Raw genomic sequence first — 14,604 nt, 5'->3', positions numbered from 1 at the left:
TTGCTATAACTGTGGTGAGAAAGGACATTACAAGAACCAATGTAAGCAACCTAAGAAGAACAAGAAAAAGGGAAAAGAAGTGGAGTCTACAGAGTCAAAGGATAATACTACAGCTACAGTGCAAGGTGGTGATTATTTGATTTTGTCTCCTTCTGATGATATTTTTTCTTGTGTGTGTCAGGATCTTGAGTGGGTGATTGACACAGGTGCTTCTTATCATGCTACACCTCGGAGAGAGTTTTTTGCTACATACAGGTCTGGAAACTTTGGTGTTGTCAAGATGGGCAACTATGGCACAGCAGACATCATTGGCATGGGTGATATCTATTTAAAGACCAATCTTGGCTGCAAGTTGGTGCTTAAGGATGTGAGGCATGTGATTGACTTGAGGCTGAATTTAATTTCAGTTGGAAGATTAGATGATGAAGACTATGAAAACAGATTTCATAGAGGGCAATGGAAGCTCAGTAAGGGTTCTATTGTTATAGCTAGTGGAAAGAAATGTCATACTTTGTACAGGTTGCAGGCTAAAGCTTATGGTGAGCAGTTAAATGCTACAGAGAAAGACTTCAGTATGGAGTTGTGGCATAGGCGATTGGGACACATGAGCGAGAAGGGGCTGCAAGCTCTTTCCAAGAGAGAGGTATTGCCAGATCTCAGAGGTATACATCTGAACCCTTGTATTAATTGTTTGGTTGGTAAACAACATAGAGTTTCATTTGTTAGTGCTGCTTTGTCTAGAAAAATGCATGCCTTAGACCGTGTTTATACAGATGTATGTGGTCCTTTGAGGACAAAAACTCTTGGTGGATCTATTGATGTTCTTGGTATAAGTGGTGCACTTTATTTTGTCACTTTTATAGATGATTTTTCCAGGAAAGTTTGGGCTTATGCTTTGAAGACCAAAGATCAGGTTATTAATGTCTTCAAAGAGTTTTATGCCAGGGTTGAAAGGGAGACAGAAGGAAAATTGAAATGCATAAGATCAAATAATGGTGGTGAGTATACGGGATTGTTTAATGACTATTGCAGGTCACATGGGATCCAACATGAGATGACAGTTCCTGGTACACCTCAGCATAATGTAATTGCAGAGAGGATGAACCGCACCATCATGGAAAAGATCAGATGTATGCTTTCATAGGCCAAGCTACCCAAAAGGTTTTGGGATGAAGCTTTGAGGACTGCAGTTGATGTGATCAACTTATCACCATGTATAGCCCTAGATGGTGATGTTGCAAAGCATGTATGGTCAGGGAAAGATGTTTCCTACAAGCATTTGAGAGTGTTTGGTTGTCGTGCATTTGCACATGTTCCAGATAATGAGAGGTCCAAGCTGGATGGTAAGTCTAAAGAATGTATTTTTCTTGGTTACTCATATGATCAGTTTGGTTACAGGCTTTGGGATCCAGAAAAGCAGAAGGTGTTCAGGAGCAGAGATGTGGTCTTCTTTGAGGATCAAACCTTTGAGGATTTGAAGAAGAAGGCACCAGCCAAGACTTCTGTAGAAGGATTAGTAGATTATGACCCAGTTATTCCTCCAGTATATCATGGTGATGGGGGAGATGTGCAGGAAGATTGTGTAGAGCCTGATGTTGATCTACTTGCAGGACATGTTGAGCAAGAAGAAGTAGGAGAGCAAGTTCCAACAGAACCTCAGTTGAGAAGATCTTCTAGACAACGTCAACCTTCCAGAATATACTCTACAGATGAGTATGTGATGCTTACTGATGTAGGTGAACCATAGAGTTATCAGAAAGCAGTTGAAAGTGAGCAGAAAGAGAAGTGGTTAGTTGCTATGCAGGAAGAGATGAATGCTCTTCAGAAGAACCACACTTATAATTTGGTGCTGCTACCAAATGGAATGAAGGCCTTGAAGAACAAGTGGGTTTTTAGGTTGAAGACTCAAGAATATTGTTCTCAACCAAAGTACAAAGCTAGATTTGTTGTGAAAGGCTTTGGTCAAAAGAAAGGTATTGACTTTGAAGAGATATTTTCTCCTGTTGTTAAAATGTCTTCTATTCGTGTTGCTCTTGGTATTGCTGCTAGCCAGGACTTGGAGGTTGAGCAGTTAGATGTGAAGACAGCTTTCCTTCATGGTGATTTGGAGGAGGAAATTTATATGGAGCAACCAGAAGGCTTCAAAGTCAAAGGTAAAGATAATTTTATCTGTAAATTGAAGAAGACCTTGTATGGGCTAAAGCAAGCTCCAAGACAGTGGTACAAAAAGTTTGATTCATTTATGATAGAAAATAGATACAAAAGAACGGCTTCAGATCATTGTGTGTACATCAAATGGTTTGGTGAGGATTTTATTATTCTCTTACTTTATGTTGATGACATGCTTATTCTTGGGAAAGATATGTCTAAAATTGATAGGTTGAAGAAGGAACCGAGTGAGTCTTTTGCAATGAAGGACATGGGGCCAGCAAAGCAAATACTAGGCATGCAGATTTCTCGTGACAGGAAAAACAAGAAGATTTGGTTGTCATAGAAGAAATACATCGAGAAGGTATTGGAAAGATTCAGTATGAGCAATGCAAAACCAGTTGGTTCTCCTCTTGCATGTCACTTCAAGTTGCTCAGAACAGAGTTCGTCAAGTGATGAGGAGAAGGAGAAAATGCAAAAGGTTCCTTATGCTTCAGCAGTTAGAAGTTTAATGTATGCAATGGTATGTACGAGGTCGGACATCGCATATGCAGTGGGTGTTACTAGCAGATTTCTTGCAAATCCAGGCAAAGAGCACTGGGCAGCAGTGAAGTGGATTTTTAGATATCTCAAAGGGAGCTCTAAGGTTTGTTTAAGCTTTGGAGGTGGATCACCTATGTTGACAGGTTACACAGATGCAGATATAGCAAGATATATAGATACGAGAAAGTCCACTTCAGGTTATGTACTTACTTTTGCAGGGGGAGCTGTGTCATGGCAATCCAGGTTGCAAAGGTGTATTGCTCTCTCTACCACAGAAGCAGAATATATTGCTGCTACAGAGGTATGCAAAGAAATGTTATGGATGAAAGAATTCTTACAAGAATTGGGGCTGAAACAGAAAAATTATGTTGTGCATTGTGACAGCCAGAGTGCCATCCATTTGTGTAAGAACCCAATGTTTCATTCAAAGTCAAAGCATATAGATGTCAGATACCACTGGATTCGAAATGTATTTGAAGAGAAGCAGTTGCAGCTTCAGAAAATTCATACAGATGACAACGGAGCAGACATGTTGACGAAGACCTTATCAAAAGAAAGACAAGAGATATGCTGACAGCTGGTCGGCATGGCTTCACATTGAGGAGTCATGGGACAGCCTCTCTTATGGGCTGAAGGGGGAGGTTGTTGGGCTGATAGCCCATATTCAGCCCATGTGGGCTAGGGCAGCCCACACCCCCTCTTAACCTAACCCTAATTAAGATTAGGGGGGTGTGGTGGCTGCGTTTTAGAAGCAGAAAAAGGCTATAAAAAGGCAACAACGAGGCAGATCTTGAGGGCCATGAGATTCCAAAGAGAAGAAGGAGAACAATACAGAAAAGGAAGAGAAAGAAAGGGAAGAAGACAAGGACAACGCAGAGAGACTGTTCTCAATCATCTAGTAGTGTTCTAATCTCAGGTTAGATCAAATCGACAGTTGACTTTTGCTATGATTACTTGGGGAGGTTTTAGATATTGTGGGCAGTGACGTGATCCTTGTATCCCAGTTATTCTCTTGTGGTTGTTGCTAGGGTTTTGGGCAAGAGATTGAGATTTGTATATTCATTATTCTCATAGTGGATTATCTCTAGTTTGCCCCGTGGTTTTTACCCTTCACATTGAAGGGGTTTTCCACGTATATCTTGGTGTTCTGTTTGATTGTGTTTTCATTTTATTCCGCTGCGTATTATGATCTTCTAGTATTTGTTCATATACAAAGGTTATTCCTCTTTATATCCCCATCACTCCTAAGATATAAAGAGTAGGGAAAAGAGGCTTAATGTTGTTGGCAATGACTTTGGCAAGAATATAATAATTAATAGTACACAGGGAGATAAGACGATAATATTTAATTTTAGAAAAAAAGAAATATTTAGGAATAAACACTATGTAAGTTCGAGTTTAATAAGAAAAAAAGTCAAGCATACTCGATGAAAGGATTAGGAAGCTTGCACCATACTACGATTAGATAATGTCTTATTAATATTTATAAAATTCAATTATATACCTATAGGTGTCGAGATCAAGACCCTTCTTGCCCATCCCAAGAGAGTATGGAAGTTAAACTCATACTCTCTACATCGCTAATGCCCCAATAGGAAGAAGGGGACCAAGCACCATGGTATACATAGTTCTCACTCACCTCGTTCCAGAAGTTAGAGAAAATTTCATAAACTCGAACATGATGGATCTAAGCTCAAGAATTAAGGTACCATCAACCTTAATGTGCCTAATTTGATTCAATCTATGATAAACAAACACAAGATTATGGTTGTACCTAGTGTTGAGCTCACCAGAATTAATCCAACAGGCATCAGTTAATGTTCACTACTTAATCTTAAGTTATTTAGTAAAGGCCTACATTTTATTATAAAGGGAACAAATGATAGTGTATTCATACTTGGTTTCAAGGATAGATATGTCAGTTTAAGTATTAGAAAAAAGCTATTCTAGTTTACCAAGCTAGTTTGTATTTAAGGAAGAAAGCACACGCCTTAAATTAGAGAGCCTTTTAGACAAATCTGACATGGGAGAGGATGAGCCACTACCATACAACCAAGAATGAGCAATAAGTTGCCTACACTCCACATATTTCGCCTAATAATTATGAAACTTGAAATCACATCTATGGTTTTGATAGCCCGAACAATGGGTCATAGTAGAGGATTCAAAAATATTTAACTAAGTGATATTCACAAAGACTCTATTAAGATAAATCTTGATATGACTCCCTCTCTGATTATTACACCACATAAAAGGAGGGTCGATATAACCAAGATTTGTTAGATTTGTGTTTGAAATAAAATTTCACAAAATATAGACAAAAGGAGAGATAAAAAATTTTATGCCTCTTTTCTTATCCTCAATCGATAAAATATAATTAAAATCACCCATAAAAAATAGATTATGATCCAAAAGTGAGTAATTTACATAAATAACCGAAATCATCTAAGACACTCCATCACTAAATTGAACAACTTGTAAAGCTTGAGTTTGACTCAAGAGAACACGAGTATATATACAATATGAGTTTTATGAAATCAAAATGTTAGGGATCCTAAAGACACTAAAGGGAAGGAGGGAGGGGGGGGGGGGGGGGGGGGGGGTGGGGAAGGGTGAGTTAATGCTATCGAAATAAAATTTTGATTAATAAAACCTATATAAAAAATATATTTAATTAAAAATGTGAGTAAGAGTAGTAAGTAAATCAGTAAATAATGACAAGGGAAAGCAAGAAAAGAATACAAACTGATTTATGGTGGTTCAGTCGTCCCAACCTACATCCACTCCCGACTCATCTTCCCTCGAGGCCACCAACTTTCATTACTAATCTTCTTTCCAATAGGTGAAGATCAACTATCCTTGTTACAACTCTTTCTTATTTTCATAGGATTAGGAGAGAACCTTCACACTTCTCTTTTACAAAAAACCTCACACCTCCTTAGTATAATCTCTAAACTCAAGAAGGAAGAGACTCAACACTTTTCAAGAGAGTTTACACACTTCAAATCATAAGTTTTCATTCTTGCACCAAGCAAGCATGAGTGAGGTATTTATAGACCCTAAATGACTTCAAAAATAGAGTCAAATATTTAGATCCCTAAGTTTTTGAGGTACTAGCGATACTACCGCTGGCGCCGAATGATACTACTACCGAACAGAGCCCAAGAGTTTGAGCTCTAGTGGTACCATTGCCAGCCTAGGTAGTACTACTACTATCTTGGGCGATATCATTATTGGTACTAACAGTACTACCACTTAAACTCTCGGAAAAGCATAATCTGTGCTTTTTGACTCTTAGGTAGTACCACCACCTGGGCCAATCTCAAGTCACCGAATTGGCCTTCCAACAAACCTAATTCAGCCTTAGTTCAGGCTCGATGGACTTTTAATTAAGTTAGTATAGTTGCAGCCCAAAATTAACTCAATTAGACTCTAAGTGACTTTCATCAGGATTTAACCATTCTAATTACAATCATGAAGCCTTCAGCATGTTGTTCAATATGTTATCTGCTTATCTGACACTTCGTCCAAACCTTCGACGCATCGTCCTTTCATTCAGCGTCTTGCCCAATTTATCAGAATGTTCACCTCCCACAACATTTGATCTTCTTGACGTAATACTTGATCCTTCTAACCCAATGCTCGAATTGTTAGCCATAGGTACCTTATAAGCCAATCACGTTAGTGATGACACGTGTGACATAATACGCATTCTTTTTTTATTATATTATTTAATATTTTATCACTTTAAATATATATATATATATATATATATATATATATATTGTGATGTCCATGTGAGAATCAAATCGTGATGAGATCATGATAATGAGACCGATTCACCTTTAAACACATACTCTAAATAGTCCTGGTCATAGATTACTCGAGAAGGATATCGAGATGACCGGACAGACTGATGTGTTGTATACCCATCCATATGATAGAGGTAGTTAGTCTCATAGCTACTCGTATGGGGACATTAGGGCTACATTGCAAGTGCTCATTGGAGAATGAGTTTACTAATTGATCTACTCACGAAATGCTGGATGGTTAATGATACTTCATTATCAAAAAGTGATTTCGTTGTCCTAGTAGTGTAACTTGACCTTAGACTTCAAACACCAAGGATGTCCTATATGGGTACCCAATTATTTGATATCAGACTTATATGTTTAGAAGTTCTAAACCTGGCATAATTGGTTATCAGGAGTGACAGTCAATCTTACGAGGGCTATTGAGTATCGATATATGATCATCCGCTCTCGTATCATGAGAGGAATATCCTATATGTTCTTATTTAGACAAATCCCTTGCCAAGGTCATCGGATTGAGAGAAAAAGAGTTATTTAGAAGAATCTGATTAGAGCAAGGCTTGAGTAGAAACCCTATGGGGCTGACAGCACCATGTCCGAAATATGATCTCTGAGATATTAGATGGATGAGAGACTATAGGTACATGATAACTAAGGATAGACAAGTCCAATGGATTGGATTCCCTTGTATCATCTACGGACTACGACATAGTAGTATAATACATTTGTAGTTGATAAGTTGAGTGAATTATTATGAAGATAATAATTCATTAAGTCAAAAGAAATTCTGACATGTATAACTCACGGCCAGAAGTTGTGACCCTCTATGTCTAATGTTGAGTTGGCTGTGAGTTATACTTGTCAGAACTCCTTCTGCCTTAGTGAATTATTATGACTCATCGAATGTGGATGTACTAGGTCACTTGTTGAATCTCAGATTTTGATGATAAAGTCAATTGTTATTTATTTATCTAATTTATATATTGAGATAAATGTTTAGGATTAACTATGATGACAGTAAGACATACAGTAGGTGTTGAGCTGGAGTCAAGACCAAGATCACGTTGGGGGTTTGAGAGTTCGTCGGAAGTCTAGATGGTCGTCGGAGGTTCTATGGGAACAATCCGAGAAGTCTAGGAACTTACCAAAGAAGCTCGTCGAAACTCACCAAGAGGATCGTTGCAAGTCCAGGAGTTTGTCGGGAGTCCACCGGAGTATCGCCGAGGGTTCGTCGGATGTTCGCCGGAAGTTCGCTGGAAGCTCGCCGAAAGAAGCGATTGACGCACCGGAACACAAATTACAGTTATAATGTCTTAATTATCGTAGTTAGCAGGTGGATTAAGTTAATATTAGGAGGTGATCCCATTAACTTAATCTGGGGCCAACTAGGCCCTTGACAAACCCAAATTGGGCCGAATGGACTAGCCCATTCGGACTGAGAATTCCTGGCCAGCGGTTTCACCGCTAGGGTCGACGATGGCACCGCCCAGGAGACTCAATCTCCCAGGAGTTCTGGGCGGTGGTACTGCCCCAGTCAGGCAATGGTACCACTAGAGCTCGGTCTTCGAGCTCTACCAAGCGGTGGTACCGCCCTAGTCAAGCGGTGGCACCGCCAGAGCTCGATCTCCGAGCTCTGCCAAGCGGTGGTACCGCTGGAGCTCGATCTTCAAGCTCTGCTAGGCGGTGGTACCACCCTAGTCAGGCGGTGATACCGCCAGAGCTCAGTCTCCAAGCTCTGTCAGACGATGGTACTACCTAGATTGAGTGGTGTACCGCCCAATGTCAGATGTCAGGCGATAGTATTGCCTAGTTATGACGATGGTACCGCTAGGACCCCAGAAATCCAGGAGATGACACTTTTGAGCTCCAATTTTAAACTGATTGGGGCCTATATAAACCCCACCCTTTCTATATGAAAGGGACACCGAAAGTTTACTTTTATTCTGAGTATTTGAGAGCTTAAAAGTATTGTAAAAGGCTAGAAGTTCTTCTCCCTCTTTCTTTCTAAGTGTTGATCATTTAAGAGAGGAGTGAAAATCTGTAAGGATTGTCTCCTGAGCCCGTCAAAAGGAGAAAAGCTGTAAAAAGGTGGTTGGCCTTCGCCTATTGAAGGAAGGCCTCTAGTGGACGTCGGTGACCTCATCGAAGGAGGAAGCCAAAAGTGGATGTAGGTCAAGATTGACCGAACCACTCTAAATCTCGGTTTGCATTTATATTCTGCTCTTTATCTTAACTGCAAACTGTCTCTGTTACTTTATATCAACTATACTTCCGTTTAAATCTTAAGTTAAAGTTCTTTCCGAAACGGTTTTCATTGAAAATAGATTTCTTCGTACGAAAGTCATTTTTGAACCGACAAAAGTTTTTCGCTGCACTAATTCCACCCCCCCCCCCCCCTCTTAGTGCTCTTGATCCTAACAATTGGTATCAGAGCGGGTTTACTCTCAGTTGGATTAAAACCCAAGAGAGATAGTATATGCCGGAAACCAAGAGGGTCACTCTATTACACGTCCGCCTATGTTCAATAGGACGGACTACACCTATTGGAAGACCCGAATGAGGATCTTCCTTATTTTCATGGATTTTGAATTTTAAATATTATTGAAAATGGATTTTCAAAGTCTTCTCCTCCAATGATCAATTGGAATGAATTGGAAAAGAAGACTTTCGTTCTAAATGCAAAGGCTATGAATGCCTTATTTTGTGCACTTGATAAAAACGAGTTCAATCATGTTTCAATTTGTAAAACTACATTTGATATTTGACATACACTCGAAGTGACTCATGAAGGCACAAGTAGAGTGAAAGAGTCAAAAATCAATCTTTTAGTATATTCTTATGAACTTTTTTGAATAAAACCGAGTGAGACCATAAGTGATATGTACACCCGTTTCATGGATGTCGTCAATGGTCTAAATGGACTCGGTAAAAGTTTTTTGGATTTCGAGCTCGTTAATAAAATTCTAAGATCCCTTCGAAAGAGTTGGGACCCTAAAGTCACTGCTATTCAAGAAGCTAAAGATTTAAACAACTTCCCTCTTGAAGAATTAATCGGATGACCTACAAAATGACTTGCAAAGCTTATGAAGATCATGAAGACATCCTTCCAAAGAACAGGAAGGATATGACACTTAGAACTTTAGAAGACCACTTGAGAGAAAACTCAAGTGATGAGGACTTTAACGATGACTTAGCACTTCTAACAAGAAATTTTAAAAAATTCGTTAAAAGAAATAAATTTAAAAATGACACTAAAAATAAATTTAAACAAAAAAAAGGACCAAGTTATTTGCTACAAATGCAAGAAGCCAGGATACTATAAAAGTGATTGTCCCCAAGCCAAGAAAAGAACATCAAAGAAGAAGGCACTCAAAGCAACATAGGATGACTCAAGCATACTCTGAAGAAGAGGAGTTCAACACCGAGCAAGTTGCTTATTATGCACTCATGGCAATCGGAGAGAAGGTATCAAATTTAATTAATGCAGATTTATCTTTTGATGAATTGTTAAATACTTTCCATGATTTATTTGATGAATACAAAACAATTAGTAGAATATATAAATTATTAAAAAAAGAGCATGATATTCTTGTTAGTAATTTCGATAAATTAAAAATTAAACATAATGAGAGTTTAGTTCCATGTACGAAATGTCATGACTTAGAAATACTCCAAAAGGAAAACTTGCTACTCAAGGACATCTTGAAGAAATTCGAGATTGGTAGCAAGTCTTTGAATATGATCCTTACAAATAAGGGTCACGTTCCTAAAAGAAGTGGAATTAGATTTGTGAGAAGTTCTTACGAAAATCTAACCACCTTCATTAAAGGCCCTATCTTGCATGTTTCATACCAAAACAAATGCAACTTTTATTGCAAACATGGACATAAAACTTATCATTGTCTATTCAAGAAGATTAGTCCTAACAAATTGATTTGAGTTCCAAAAGGAACTATAAAGAACTCCATGCAATATGATAAACAATTTAGATCGATTTTTGAGGCACCCAAGATTAAATGGGTACCTAAAAATTATCTTTTTTTTGTATAAACATATACCATCATAAGCTAGGAGCAAGAGATGGTACCTTGATAGTGGATGCTCAAGGTATATGACCGGAGATCCATCTCAATTCTCTAAGCTCACTAGCATAGACGAAGGCTATGTCACCTTCGAAGACAACAACAAGGGTAAAATCATTGGCAAAGGAACCATAGGTAACAAATCCAACTTCTTTATTGAAGATGATTTGTAAGTTGATGGTTTAAAACATAACCTCTTGAGCATTAGTCAATTGTGTGATAAAGGATATATTGTCAAATTCGAATCTAATGCTTGCATCATTGAAAAACCACACAAAAACGTATACACCATTGACATCAATGATCTTTGTAATGAAATGTGTTTCTCGATTTTGAATGACGATGCTTAGCTTTGGCATAGGAGATTAGGTCATGCTAGCATGAAACTAATAACCCAAATTTCATCCAAAGAACTAACTTATAAGAGAAATTCCTCGTATCAATTTCATCAAAGATAATATGTGTGATGCTTGTCAATTAGGAAAACAAATAAATGGTAGCTTCAAATCTAAGAATCAAATAAGTACCTCTGGACTCTTGCAATTGAACCATATGGACTTATTCGGACCAATCTCCACATCAAGCCTAGGAGATAGCAAATACGCTTTTGTTATTATAGATGATTATAGTAGATATACATGAACTTATTTCTTGAAACACAAAAGTGAATGCTTTAGATATTTTACCAAGTTTTGTAAACTTGTTCAAAATGAAAAGGGTTCTATAATTTCATCAATTTGAAGTGATCACGGTGGTGAATTTCAAAATCGTGAGTTCCAAGAATTTTATGAATTTAATGGATATAACCACAACTTCTCTACTCCAAGAAATCCTCAATAAAATGGAGTAGTAGAAAGAAAGAATAGAAATTTATAAGAAATGACAAGAACCATGTTGAATGAACATAGTCTACCCAAATATTTTTGGGTTGAAGCCGTAAACACTGCATGCTATAATTTGAATAGAGTTCTAGTAAGACCATTACTCACCAAAACTCCCTATGAGTTGTAGAACAATAAAAAAACCCAATGTTTCATATTTTAAAGTTTTTGGATGTAAGTGTTTTATCTTGAATGAAAAAGATGCCTTAGGAAAATTTGATGCTAAATCCGATAAAGGAATTTTTCTTGGTTATTCTTTGATTTCTAAAATATTTCATATCTTCAATAAAAGAACATTAATTATAGAAGAATCTATTCATATTGTTTTCAATGAGATTTCTGAAATCAAGAAAAACGATTTTGATGATGATGTTAATTTCGATTCTTTGAATTTAAATGAAACCCCTTCTCCAACTAGCAACTTGGATGCATCCACTTCTGAAACATCATTACCCAAGGATTGTAAGTATGTAGATGCTCATCCTAAGGAGCTAATCTTAGGAGACACATCTAAGAGGGTTCAAACACGTTTTTCTCTTAAAAATTTTTGTGCCAACGTTGTTTTTCTCTCCCAAATTGAATCTAAATGTATTAACGAAGCCATGAAAGATGATTCATCGCAATGCAAGATGAGTTAAATCAATTTGAGAGAAATGAGGTGTGAAAGCTTATTCCTAGGCCAAATGACCATTTAGTTAATAGTACTAAATGGGTCTTTAGAAACAAGCAAGATGAATTTGGTATCATGGTTAGAAACAAGGCTAGATTAGTGGTCAAAGGTTTCAACCAAGAAGAAGGTATCAATTACGAAGAAACCTTCGCTCCTCTAGCTCGATTAGAAGCCATAAGGATGCTCCTTGTCTATGCTAGTAGTAATAATTTTAAGTTGTTTCAAATGAATGTTAAAAGCGCTTTTCTTAATGGCTTTATTTCCGAAGAAGTTTATGTTGAACAACCTCCCAGATTTTAAAATAATAGTCTCTCTAATCATATTTTTAAATTAACTAAAGCTCTATATGGTTTAAAACAAGCCCTAAGGGCTTGGTAAGAGAGACTTAGCTCTTTTCTTATTAAAAATAATTTCTCTAAAGGCAAGGTCGATACTATATTGTTTATCAAAAATTTTAAAAATAATTTTTTCATTGTTCAGATTTATGTTGATGATATTATCTTCGGTTCTACGAATGAATCTCTTTATGAATCTTTTGCTAAAACTATGAGCCATGAATTTGATGGGAGAATTAACCTTCTTTTTAGGCTTATAAATTAAATAATTAAGTAATGGTATCTTTATTAGTCAAACTAAATACGCTTTAGACTTGCTAAAAAGATTTAATATAGAAAGCTCAAAAGCTATTAACACTCTTCTGAGAACCTTCACTAAGTTAGAAATTGATGAAAGTGGAGAAAGTTTTGATCAAAAAACTTATAGGGGTATGATAGAAAGTTAATTTTACCTCACTACAACTAGACCAGATATCATGTTCAGTGCAGGACTTTGTGCTAGGTTTAAATCAAATCCTAAGATATCTCATCTTAAAGTAATTAAAAGAATACTTAGATATCTTAAAGGTACCATAAATCTAGGATTATGGTATCCAAAATCTGAGAATTTTAAGTTAATTGCTTATGCTGATGTGAATTTTGCTGGGTGTAGACTAGATAGAAAAAACACATCAGGAACATGTCAATTTCTAGGATATGCCCTTGTTTCCTGGTCATCTAAGAAACAAAACTCAGTTGCACTATCAACAACCAAAGCTAAGTATATTGCAGCTAGTGCGTGTTGTGTGCAAGTTGTGTGGATGAAGAACACCTTAGAAGATTATAAAGTTCATCTTAAAAATATTCTCATTAAATGTGATAACACAAGTGCAATATATTTAACAAAGAATCTCATTCAACATTTAAGAACAAAACATATTGATATTAGACATCACTTTATATGATATCATGTCACTAATTATGATCTAATTATGGAGTTCATTGATACTAAACATCAACTAGCTGATATTTTTACAAAGCCTTTAAGTGAAGAATAATTTGATTTCATTAAAAGAGAATTAGGAATGTTGATTTGTCCGAATGTATGAATTTGTTGAATTTGTTTTTCGGACCTTCTTGATTTTATGATTCAATCACTTAATAATGAAAATCTCATAATATGAATTTTATGTATATGCTTCAATAACATGTTGGAAATTGTGTTTTGGATGCAAAAAATTTCATGATGATGAACATGTTTTATCTCGATGATTGTGTTTGAAAAGCTATGACAAAACTTTGTCCGAATGCATGAATTTCATTTTCGGACTTTCTTGATCCTAACAATACTGTTTGAATACATGATTTTGTATTTCTTTTCCGGACTTAATGGAGCTTCCATGAGCCTAAATGATTTTATATCAATGTATCAAGTTTATTTCATATCAATACTCCATGATTTTTGACATATGATAATGTATCTCTCATGGATTTATCTTTGAATTTTTAATCGAGAAAGGGATTTGATGAAATGATTCATTCATATGAATTCCTTTTTGATGAAGGAAGATTTCCTTTTGAGATGAACACTTGCGAGGATTTAATTGACATGTATATTTTGATCCTTGCAAAAATGAAGTATGATTTAATCTCTTATCGTTTTTAACTTCATTCAAGTTAGTTCACAATGACCTTCCTCCTTCATGCAAAACATTAATGACAAATAAAAAAAAAAAAAAGGGGAAGAAGTAATGAAAAGTTGTCTCCATGTCATGTTTGTTTGAAAAATTTGTATGAATGGTACCTTATCACTTATTATTAAAAATTGATATGAATCTTTACCACACTTATTACTATGCTTGAAATATGCTTGAATCGTTCTCCTTTTTGTTGATGACAAAGGGGGAGAAATATGTAGTAAATTGATGATAGAATGAATTGCTATACACTTGCCATATGATGAAGATTAAATGTGTGGTAAATTGATGATAGAATGAATTGCTATGAATGTCATATTTGCATTATGATTAGATATCTAGAGCTTACATTGTAATTTTATAATATTGATATCTTGCCATGTGATGAATTGTTATGAATATCATATTTGCATTATGTTAAGATATCAAGAGCTTACATTGCTTATATAGTAATTT

This window comes from Musa acuminata, chromosome BXJ1-6 (assembly GCF_036884655.1).
Source record: "Musa acuminata AAA Group cultivar baxijiao chromosome BXJ1-6, Cavendish_Baxijiao_AAA, whole genome shotgun sequence".
Taxonomy (NCBI): domain Eukaryota; kingdom Viridiplantae; phylum Streptophyta; class Magnoliopsida; order Zingiberales; family Musaceae; genus Musa; species Musa acuminata.
Note: the sequence above shows the minus strand (reverse complement) of the source record.